Source organism: Ranitomeya imitator, chromosome 1 (genome assembly GCF_032444005.1).
Source record: "Ranitomeya imitator isolate aRanImi1 chromosome 1, aRanImi1.pri, whole genome shotgun sequence".
Classification (NCBI taxonomy): domain Eukaryota; kingdom Metazoa; phylum Chordata; class Amphibia; order Anura; family Dendrobatidae; genus Ranitomeya; species Ranitomeya imitator.
This window is the reverse complement of record NC_091282.1, coordinates 759,454,367-759,466,683: the sequence shown is the minus strand read 5'-3', so window position 1 is coordinate 759,466,683 and position 12,317 is coordinate 759,454,367.

Sequence of the window (12,317 nt, the reverse complement as noted above, 5' to 3'; positions counted from 1 at the left end):
TATTCCATAGGTCATTGTTGCGGAGATACGTGGCACCTATGGTTCCATCTGTTGATCCTCCTGCCCCGGTTTTGGTGGAGGGGGAGTTGGAGTATATTGTGGAGAAGATTTTGGATTCTCGTGTTTCAAGGCGGAAACTCCAGTATCTGGTTAAGTGGAAGGGTTATGCTCAGGAAGATAATTCCTGGGTCTTTGCCTCTGATGTCCATGCTCCCGATCTTGTTCGTGCCTTTCATATGGCTCATCCTGGTCGTCCTGGGAGCTCTGGTGAGGGTTCGGTGACCCCTCCTCAAGGGGGGGGTACTGTTGTGAATTCTGTGGCAGAGCTCCCTCCTGTGGTCACAAGTGGTACTTCGGCTGGTTCTCTCTGTGAGCTTCCGTTGGTGGAGGAAAGTGGTACTGCGGCTTCTGAGTTTCCTTCCTCAGGTGATGTGGTGAAGTCGTTAGGTGCTGCTCTATTTAACTCCACCTAGTGCTTTGATCCTGGCCTCCAGTCAATGTTCTAGTATTGGACCTGTTTCCTCCTGGATCGTTCCTGTGGCCTGCTGCTCTGCATAGCTAAGTTCCTCTTTGCTATTTGTTTGCTGTTTTTTTCTGTCCAGCTTGTCAATTTGTTTTTTTTGTTTTGGTATTTCTCTGAGGCAAGGTAGGCTTTTTTTCTATCTTCAGGCTAGCTAGTTTCTCAGGCCGTGCCGAGTTGCATAGGGAGCGTTAGGCGCAATCCACGGCTGCCTTTAGTGTGTGTTGGAGAGGATTAGGGATTGCGGTCAACAGAGTTCCCACGTCTCAGAGCTCGTTTTTGTTTTTTGGGTTATTGCCAGGTCACTGTTTGTGCGCTGACCTCTATGTCCATTGTGGTACTGAATTACCTTTCATAACAGTGTTTGTGGAGAAATTCCCTCTTATACTTCCCGGAAAATGTCATGTTGCCTACCTAATCGTACAACATTACCACAATCTGGTCAAGCACCAAGGAAGACTATTTACAGAAGTAGCCATCAGTTCTGCTGGCATGTGGATCATCGGTGCAAAAAGACTCATCAGTAGTGTTATCTACAAATGTGTTACCTGCCGTAAGCTTCGTGGTTCAACTCAAACCCAAAAGATGGCTGACCTACCAGCAGATAGACTCAGCCCAGACCCTCCTTTTACTAGCGTTGGTCTGTGTTTGGGCCTTGGTCAGTTGTTACACGTCGTACGAGAGGCGGCCAAGCCAATAGTAAACGTTGGGCAGTCATGTTCACTTGCATGTCAATCAGAGCCGTCCACATAGAGGTCATCGAGTCCCTTGACACGTCAAGCTTCATCAATGCCTTAAGACGTTTTATGGCCATCCGTGGTCCTATCAAGCACATACGTTCAGACAGAGGTACTAACTTCGTTGGTGCAGCAAAGGAATTAGGAATACCCTCAAATCTAAACTATAAGACTCTCGAGAGGTTCCTCAGTGACCAAGGCTGCACATGGGCATTCAACCCACCTCACTCTTCACATATGGGAGGATCTTGGGAACGAATGATTGGTCTAGTACGGAGAATTCTTGACTCCACTCTTCTTCAAGAAGGAGCAGGGAGGCTCACCCACGAAAGTCTCATCACCTTCATGGCTGAAGCTGCAGCTATAATTAACGCAAGACCCCTGGTTCCAGTTCCTAACGACTCTGAGGAGCCTTTGTTATTGACTCCAGCTACTTTACTTACCCAGAAAACAGGACTGTCCAGTGCCCCTCCAAGAGGATTCGACGCGAAGGACCTCTACAAGCGTCAATGGAGACAGGTACAAAGTCTTGCAAATACTTTCTGGGACAGGTGGCGCAAACAATATTTGTCTACCCTGCAGCCACGTACAAAGTGGCAATCTACTAAACCTAATCTGAACATAGGTGACCTTGTTCTTGTGAAAGACTGTCAAATTCATCGGAACCTGTGGCCACTTGGTCTAGTTATCGCAACGTTCCCGAGCAAGGATGGCAACGTCCGCAAAGTTGAGCTAAGGATGACCAAAGGGAATGAACCTAAGACATTTTCCAGACCTGTATCTGAACTGGTCCTATTGTTGCCTTCGGAAGAAAGGAGTAGTGACATCCGTTGATGCCAGACGGGGAGTGTTCTGTCGCCGCCATCTAATATTGTTACCCTGATTATCTCTTTGCATAATTGCAGGTTTCTCAGTATGGATATTCATACCTTTATTTGTTTGTGATGCTTTGGCTCCCTCTAGCTGTCAGAGTTATGTTGGCAGTTTAATCTTGTTTTTGCATTATCCATGTCTGATTCTCCTCCTCCTTTGCAATGCATTATGGTAGCTCAGCCTCCATTTCCCTCCATTTTTCCTTTCACTTTCTTTGGTTTGCCTTCAAGGAAAGACGCTTCACTTCATCCCCCTTGCGATTGCATTGCCGGTATGTCTTTATGCTTCCTATAGATATTTCTGCTCTATATTAGCTTAGTTTAACCAGTTGTACTCCTAGTTTAGTCACTAGCTTTCTAAATGTTATGCATATCATGTGTATTATGTATCTGTTCTATGCCATGCACTGATACTATGTATATCATTGTTCACAGTTTCACCGCATCAATATACCACTACGTTTAATAAAGCACAGACTCAACCACAGTCTCCTTATTGGAGAGCCTGCCTCAGCTAGTGAGGACAGAACATAGATAGATAGATAGATAGATAGATATGGGATGGCTGGATATTTAAATACAGAGATATATCTATCCATATATCTATAGATATTTCCATAGCTATTAATTGAATATAAATCGACATGTTTGAAACATCAATTGTTACTCTGTTCATGAGAGATGGCAAAGTTATCACCGGACAACAAGAAAACTCCCATTTTAATTTATATGTATAGAGACCACCGTAGAATAACGCCCCAAAATTATAATCCAAAGAACGAGTAATAATTAAAAAATACATAACTTTATTAAACAATCCAACAAGGCATAATATATACGAGTAAAAATGATGGATGATTGGTGATGACACAACATACATAAGCAGCAGTACCATATGATTCAATATTTTCACATTGTAGCAGACAACACTCAATTCATAGAATGCGCAGACAAGAAATGAAAGACTGTATCTAATATATAATTGCCTAGAATACTACTTCCTGCAATTTGTGCCAACTTCCGTGGCTTTGTCCGGAGCTAATGTCCGGAGCTAATGTCCGGAGCTAATGTCCGGAGATTAATTGCCTAGAATACTACTTCCTGCAATTTGTGCCAACTTCCGTGGCTTTGTCCGGAGCTAATGTCCGGAGCTAATGTCCGGAGATAATGTCCGGAGATAATGTCCGGAGATAATGTCCGGAGATAATGTCCGGAGATAAGTGACGTCAACAGTGTCCAGTGTCTGATTGGTTGCCGCCTGCTGCGAGCGACCAATCAGAAACGTGCCGTACTGTGACACACTCCGCCTGCCATTTTGGTGTGATTTTTGAATTTTTACCTCACAGCAAGTTTCTACTGCGTGGAGGCGGGCCCAGTGACGTTGCTCTTCAAGCTCCTGCCGAATTTCGTCAAAAAAATGATACCATTTACCAAAACTATATATATTTAGTTGTGAAGTGGTTCAGTGACATTTTCACACCAATTTTGAACTTTTGTTTGGTGTTTTCTCCATATACTGCCTATTATTCACTGACTGTTATACTGAGAGACTGCCGTTTATTAACCTCTTCTTTGCCACATTGGGTATATTGCTCTATTATTTGCCACATAAGGACATTGTCCATTATTGCCCAGCAATTTCTCTGCAATATAAACTGCCTATTTATTAATATCTGCATTCCTGCAAAGAACTATTGCCTATTATTAACTGGCTATTTTAATACTACCTGACACTGCCTCTTATTAACCTGTTGTTTGCCACCACCACGCTTAAAGCTGTTTAGCTTAGCCAACATGAGCTCTAATAGTAAGGATACTAATGACACAGAGCCCAAAGCTGCTGATGGCGCACGTAAGATTAGGTCTGATAGAAAGTATACTAATAATGCAGAGCAAAAAGACGCCGATGCCGCACGTAAGCGCAAACAGCGTGCTAACAAGAGTACAGAGGACAGACATAAGCGCCTGGACACTGTTAAGTATACTAATGACACAGAGCCCAAAGCTGCTGATGGCGCACGTAAGATCAGGTCTGATATAAAGTATGGTAATGATGCAGAGCGAAAAGCTGCCGATGCCGCACGTAAGCACAAACAGCGTGCTAACGAGACTACAGAGGACAGACATAAGCGCCTGGACACTGTTAATGCTGCTTGCAATAAACGCATTACTAATGAGTCTTTTGAGGACAAAACTAATCGATTAAGTAATAAAGCTGCTGCTGCACGCTCTCAACGTTGCAAACATAATATTTCCACGTCCTCAGTCATAGATTCTGCCCACAATACAGCTTCTTTGTCTCCATTCATAGAATGTGTGCAGCTTGAAGCTCCTTTAACCGTTGGTAAATCTGCACGTAAGCGCAAACACTGTCCTACTTACACTCCAAATGATAAACGCCGTCGCCTGCACACTGTTAAGTCTGCTTATAAGACATGCTTCACACCTGACTCTTCTAAGGCAACAAACAAACCATTACCAAATGCAGCTGGTGCACGCCGTGAATGGCGCAAAAAAACCGCTTGCACCTCCATATTAATAAACTCTGACCACGATACACCTTCCAACTCCTCAGTGATTGAATCTGTGGACAGTGAAGATCCTCTACCAGGTCCACGCTTTATATATGTTGGCTTACAGAAACATTCCAATGCTCCGTTATCACAACCTGTACCTCAACATCCTACAGGTTTTACTAATGATGACAGTACCATAGTAGAACACTCCTGTGGTCCTATGAACTATTTATGTGAACATTGTCAAGCATTACATTTTAATGCTGAGATACCAGCAGATAAAAATTTTACTCTGTGTTGTCACAAGAGTAAAGTGCATATACCTATACCCCAATATCCCGAGGTCTTTAAACGATTGCTGACAGGGGAGAGTGAGTTCAGTAAGAATCTCATGGAAAATATTCGTAGTATTAACAGCTCATTTGCTTTCGCCTCCATGGGTGCCAATATATCCCCTCCACCTGGACATGGCCCTTACTGTTTCCGTATACATGGACAAATATATCATCGTACTGGAACTCTACATCCCAGTGATGATCAAGTTCCAGCTTATGCCCAACTGTATATTTTGGATACCGCTACCGCTAATGAACAACGTTTAAACTGTGAACAAAATCAAAAATGTCATCCCACTTTGATGAGTATAATTGCTCTTCAGTTAGACAATGTGAATCCCTTTGTTGCTGCCTACAAAATGTTACGAGATGTGGAACATGAAGAACATCTTAAAGCTGAAGCTAATGGCACTCTCATGCCAAATATCATCATGGCCCTTAAACAAGATCGGAATCAAGACCCTCGCCGATATAATAATCCAACTGTCAATGAAGTTGCTGTCGTATTTGAAAATGACAATGGAGAGCCACCATTTAATCGTGATATTTTAATACATTTACAACCGGACCCCAAAAATCCTTTGGCGCCAAGAACACAACAGGTCAGCATTCTACACAGTAATTTAGATGCTTTACTCTATCCTTTATTTTTCCCTTACGGAGACCAGGGCTGGCATGATGGCCTCAAGCAACAAGGGCAAAGTCCACGCAGAGTTACACAACTGCAATATTACTGCTATGTGCGGTCTGTCCGTAATCAGTTTAATCCACTCCTGAATGGTGGCAAACTCACTCAGCAGTACTTAGTGGATGCTTATGTGAAAATCGAGGCAAATCGCCTAAATTATATCCGTCAACACCAAAAGGATTTGAAAGTAGAGGATTATTGTGTACTCCAGGAACATCTCCAGAAAAAATCCATTGAGAAGGGCATCCCCATTGGAAAAACGGTCATTTTACCATCTTCGTTTGAAGGCAGTCCCAGGAATATGCAGCAGCGGTACCAGGATGCCATGGCTATTGTGACTAAATATGGTCGTCCTGATCTATTCATCACCATGACCTGTAATCCGAAATGGAATGAGATTACTGAGAATTTGGAACCTTGGCAGCGTGTGGAATATAGACCTGATTTGGTGGCACGTGTTTTCAAAATAAAACTGGAAGCACTCTTAAAAGACATTAACAATGGATTATTTGGGAAAGTTTGCGCTATGGTTCATGTAATTGAATTTCAAAAACGTGGCCTTCCACACGCTCACATTTTGATTATTCTGGACAGCAACTCCAAATTAAGGACTGAGGAGGACATAGACAATACAGTGTGGGCTGAAATTCCCAATCCTACCCACTACCCTCAGCTCCATAAAATTGTTCTCCAACATATGATTCATGGTCCGTGTGGAGAACACAACCCAAATTCTCCCTGTATGGATCTGGGGAAGTGTACAAAAGGTTTCCCTAAAGATTTGCAACCAAGAACCATCATAGCTAAGGACGCCTATCCTACTTACCGCAGACACTTTGGCCCATCTTTTCAACACCATTCTAACATGATTGATAATTCGTGGGTGGTTCCATATAATCCGTTCCTGCTATTAAAATACAAGTGCCATATAAATGTCGAAGTTTGTGGTTCCATTCAGGCTGTGAAATATTTATTTAAATACGTCTACAAAGGACATGATGAAGCCAATCTTGAAATCTGCCAGACTAACATCCAACATGATGAAACACACCAATTCATGGATTCAAGATCTGTCAGTGCACCAGAGGCAGCTTGGCGAATATTCTCATATCCAATGCATAAACAATCTCATAGCATCATTCGCCTTGCTGTACATCTACCGCATTCTCAGCCACTCTATTTTCATGAGGATGACTCTATTGGAAACATCAAACAAAAGCTCCATCAAAATTCTACACTTGTGGCCTACTTCAAGCTTAATCAGAATGACCATCATGCTCATATTTATTTATACCGTGAAATTCCCGAAAACTATGTTTGGAAAGAAGGTTCTTGGGAAGTTAGAAAGCGAGCAGGTGGTTCTGTGATTGGACGAATGTATACTGTCAGTGTGAAAGACCAAGAACGCTACTATTTAAGATTGTTATTGTTACATGTCAAAGGTGCAACCAGTTTTGACAGCATAAAAACTGTACACGGAGTCACACATGAAACCTTCAAAGATGCGGCATTAGCTCTTGGCTTACTATTTGATGATAGTCTGTGGAGAAATACATTACTTGATGCCAGTATTCTCAACATGCCAGCAGAGCTACGTGACATGTTTGCCTACATTTGTATTTTTGGTCCTCCAGCTAAACCTCGGGACTTATGGGATGAATTTAAGGAACACTTTGTAGAAGACTACTGCCATGCATACCACTCCGACACTCTGGAGTGTGTCAATTGTGAAGGCTATGCTATGACAGATGTCCAACATGTTCTTAAAGCTCATGGCAAAACTTATATTGATTTTAATTTGCCACGTCCAGTCAAGAAACAACACCTCCTCCCACAGTATGATAAAGATTATGAGTTATCAGCAGCTGCTGAAATGAAAGCTACTCTAAATGAGGACCAACTTTTTGCTTTTGATGCTATCACTCAAGCTTTAGAAGACACTAATTCTACAGCAAAGTGTTTTTTCCTTGATGGTCCTGGTGGCAGCGGAAAAACGTACCTATATCATCTACTCCTACATCAGCTAAGAGGACAAGGAGACATTGTGTCACCTGCTGCCACTACTGGAATTGCCGCCAACTTGCTACAAGGTGGACGAACCATTCATTCTCTTTATGGGATTCCAATTCCTGTGAATGAAACATCTGTTTCCAGGATTAAGAATGATACCGATGCAGCAAAAGATTTGCACAGCACTAAACTTTTTATTATTGATGAGTGCACAATGCTATCCAAATATGCATTGCATGTCATTGATAGAGTTTTACGTGATGTCATGACAACAAATGTAGCTCACAAAGAAAAAACACCGTTTGGAGGTAAAGTGATTGTTTTTGGAGGCGACTTTAGACAATGTCTTCCTGTCATCCCTCATGTGACAAGAACTGATGTTGTAGAGAGCTGTATAAAATATTCACAACACTGGCAACATTTTACTCGCCTGCCACTTATTAACAACATGCGCTCCATTGATCCTCACTACAGCAGTTGGTTGCTTCAACTGGGAAATGGTGAACTATCTAATGAACATAACCTTGGAGATGATGTAATTGAAATTCCTCCAGACATGGTATGTACTGGCTCTTTAATAATTGAAATTTTTGGAGATAATCTTTGTATTGATGTGAATGACACCGAAAGTATAAATACAGCTGCATCTCATGCAATTTTATGTCCAAAAAATGAGGACGTTGAGAAAGTCAATTCCCAAGTCATGGATTTATTGATAGGTGACTATACTGAATATATCAGTGATGATTCCATCGATCCTGATGAAGCTGATGACCTCGATCAATACCCACTTGAGTTTTTGAATTCACTAACACCAACTGGTATGCCTTCACATCGGCTGAAACTTAAAATTGGCACCATTGTCATGTTATTACGTAATGTGAACACGAACAAAGGTCTCTGCAATGGTACGCGGCTCATTGTCACTGCCTTACATGCCAATATCATACTGGCTAAAGTAATTAGTGGGTCAGCAGCAGGAAATGTGGTATTCATTCCACGAATTGATTTGTGTCCATCAGAGACTGGATTACCTTTTAAATTAAGACGGAGACAATTTCCCATCAAGCCCGCATTTGCAATGACCATAAATAAATCTCAAGGCCAGACCCTCCATCGAGTTGGCATTTATCTACCAGAACCTGCTTTTGCCCATGGTCAATTGTATGTTGCTTTTTCCAGGGTGAAGCAATGTTGCAATGTGAGGGTTAAAGTGGTTAATACACCACTTCAAGGACAATTATTGGCTGATAGTACTAAAGTCTTCACACGTAATATTGTGTACAAAAATATTTTAGTTTAAACTTAATTTTCTTTTTTTTCATTATTCAGTTTTTCTAATAACATAGACAGCAATAGGCAAATTCTATGTGTAGAGATAAGGAAAAAAAAAATAAATAAAAAAAAATTACTTATGTAGGAAATACGTATATAACATACGTACTCATTAGCATATAGGGTTAATCACTCTATATCATATCTACATAAATTTAGAAATATGATATATCAATACATATTTTTATAGGTAAGTAGAACACACATTAAGTACAAGATGTAAGATGTGTATCATTCAAATGCCTGTATTTGGTGATAGGAACCTGTATTTGAAGCTCCAGCAGTATAGCTGCTGAGAGATTTCATTTTGTTTTTAAAAAGGGTGAGGTTTTTGTGAACAGGTAAGAGACGGGTGGGATGGCTGTTCACACACATCTCTATCTTCAGGTGTGTTCTGTACATAGAAATAGATATATAGATAGGTACATTTTTAGATAGATAGGGAAAGAATAGAGATTTTGCTTTCACATCAACATTTTTCTGCTATTTGGAGAATTTATGGTGGAAAAAAGGCTATTTCTGCACGTCCTGCCTAAGGGCTGACCCACGCCACTCTTGCTGTAAGTTGCATGCAATGTATACGGAATTTGTACTTCACTTGCGGCAGGTGCGGCACATGTGGTTTCTGCTGTTTTCGCCACAAAATCTCCACTTACCAGTGTTTTTGTTGTGGCTGCATTTAATGCAATTGCCGAAGCCGCGTTTGCTGCATTTACTGCAAGTTAACTCCAAGCTTCATCTACATTGCATGGCACTTGCTGAAAGTGTGTTGTAGGTCAGTTCTTTGGTGCCAAGTGTGGAAGTTGTATTGTTTTTAACATTACTTCTGCAAATATCAGAAACATGCAGATGTGAAAGAGGTCTGAGTATTAAGAAATAGGAATCAGTTAGTTAGGACCCATCAGTTCAAAGGCTACCGTGATGTGGTTGATGGGCATGCTTATATTAGCCCATCGGTGTACTATGAACGTTGATTTCTTAAATTTTACACTTCTGTAAAAATAAACACAAAAAATTTGGGTACACAAAAAGGCTTTTATTTCTGTTGTACCTATTAGAATTATTTAAAATGAAGGCTTAGCTAAGCCCAAGAGATGATTAAAAACGTTTCATACCAACCCATCAGATGTAAAATTACTGTGAAAATACCTGATGGGCACACAAGTATGCGCCAGTATGGGTACTAAGAGCCTTTCCACATAATAATGAAATATTTTAAAATGTCATAGAACATACCAATATACATAGTTATTGATACATATTATTTATTATTTACATTATTGTTCTTAAGCAAAGAACCGTTGTTGTGGCATTTGCCACAACACGCAAAGTTGTCGTCTGATGTCTTTCATCCCTCCCCTCATAAGCATGTTCATGGATCCTGTGTAACTGTACCTTAAATAACAAGAATTGTCAAGAGCTGGTGAGTGCAGCCATTTTTTGTTCTTTCTTATTATTTATTAATTGTATTATTCTTACATTTGAATAAATAAAGTATATATGGATTCTAGACTCCCGATTCTTTAGAATCGGGCTGCCATCTAGTAGCATATAAAAAAAAGTCTTGCAATATATATATATATATATATATATATATATATATATATATATTATATATATATATATATATGTAATAGTGTAAGGGATATGTACGTCTATTTCAACGCAAATCACCGGTCGCTGCTTGGCCGCGACCATTTAGCTACAGGCACAGTCCGGACGCAAATTGGCCCCCCACTACTTCCGTCCAGTCAGCGCCCAGATAACGTTTTAGGACTGCGTTTCTGCACGGCATAACGCGGTGTAACGCAGTCCTTTAACGCTGTCATTAATCGTCTAAGTGTGCACAATTTTTTACTATTGATGCTGCCTATGCAGCATCAATAATAAAAACTTATGATGTTAAAAATAAAAAAAACAATTACATTATATTCTCACCTTCCGCGCCAGCCTTTCACACTACTCGCGACGATCCGGTCTAAATAATGCATTGCGGCAATGCCCGAACATGGCGTAGCGTTCTTGCGAGACCGCTATATCATCACGTGTTATGGCCGCAAGACATTACTGGCAACGGAACGTCACGACATGGCCTGGATGCGGGGGACGCCGGATGGCGAGTATATAACTATTTTTTACACGACATGACTGATCCGTAGCACAACGGACGGTCGCTAATACAAGTCTACGGGTAAAACGCATCCTGCGAGCACATTTGCAGGATCCGTTTTTTTCCACCAGATCCGTTTTTTTCTCATAGAGTTGTATTAGCGCCAGATTGCGCCTGGTGGCCACACGTTTCATCCGTTTTTTTGCTAGATCCGTCGCTGTGCGTTTTTTCGACGGACAGAAAAACCGTTCCTCTGTATGTGTTTTCCATCCGGCGGAAACAGCTTTTTTGACGGATACTGGAAAAAACGGATGAAACGTGTGGCCATTAGTCGCAATCCGGCGCTAATACAACTCTATGAGAAAAAAAGGATCTGGCGTAAAAAAACCGGATCCGGCGTAAAAAAAAGGAACCGGCGGAAAAAACGGATCTGGTGGAAAAAAACAGATCCGGCGGAAAACGTATCCCGCGGGAAAAAAACGATACGGCAGAAAAAAAAATCCGGCGGAAAAAAAAGTCAGTGAAAATAAAAAACGGATCATGCAAATGTGCTCACAGGATGCGTTTTACCCATAGACTTGTATTAGCGATGGATCAGTCGTGTTTTTGCAGACCGTCGGCACGAAAAAACTTTCAAGTGAACTCTTTTTGTCCGGTACGCCCGCTATTTTCTACCTCGCATGCGCGGCAGAAACTCCGCCCCCTCCTCCCCGCACTTCAGAATGGGCAGTGGATGCGTTGAAAAACTGCATCCGCTGCCCACGTCGTGCACAAATTTCACAACGTGCGTCGGTACGTCGGGCCGACGCATAGCGCACACAGACCCCGGCGCCGAGCGGCACAAGCCGGCACACAGACCCCAGCGCCGAGCGGCACATGCGGGCACACAGACCCCAGCGCCGAGCGGCACAAGCCGGCACACAGACCCCGGCGCCGAGCGGCACATGCGGGCACACAGACCCCGGCGCCAAGCGGCACACAGACCCCGGCACCGAGCGGCACATGCGAGCACACAGACCCCGGCGCCGAGCGGCACATGCCGGCACACAGACCCCGTCGCCGAGCGGCACATGCCGGCACACAGACCCTGGCGCCGAGCGGCACATGCCGGCACACAGACCCCGGCGCCGAGCCGCACATGCGAGCACACAGACCCCGGCGCCAAGCGGCACATGCCGGCACACAGACCCCGGC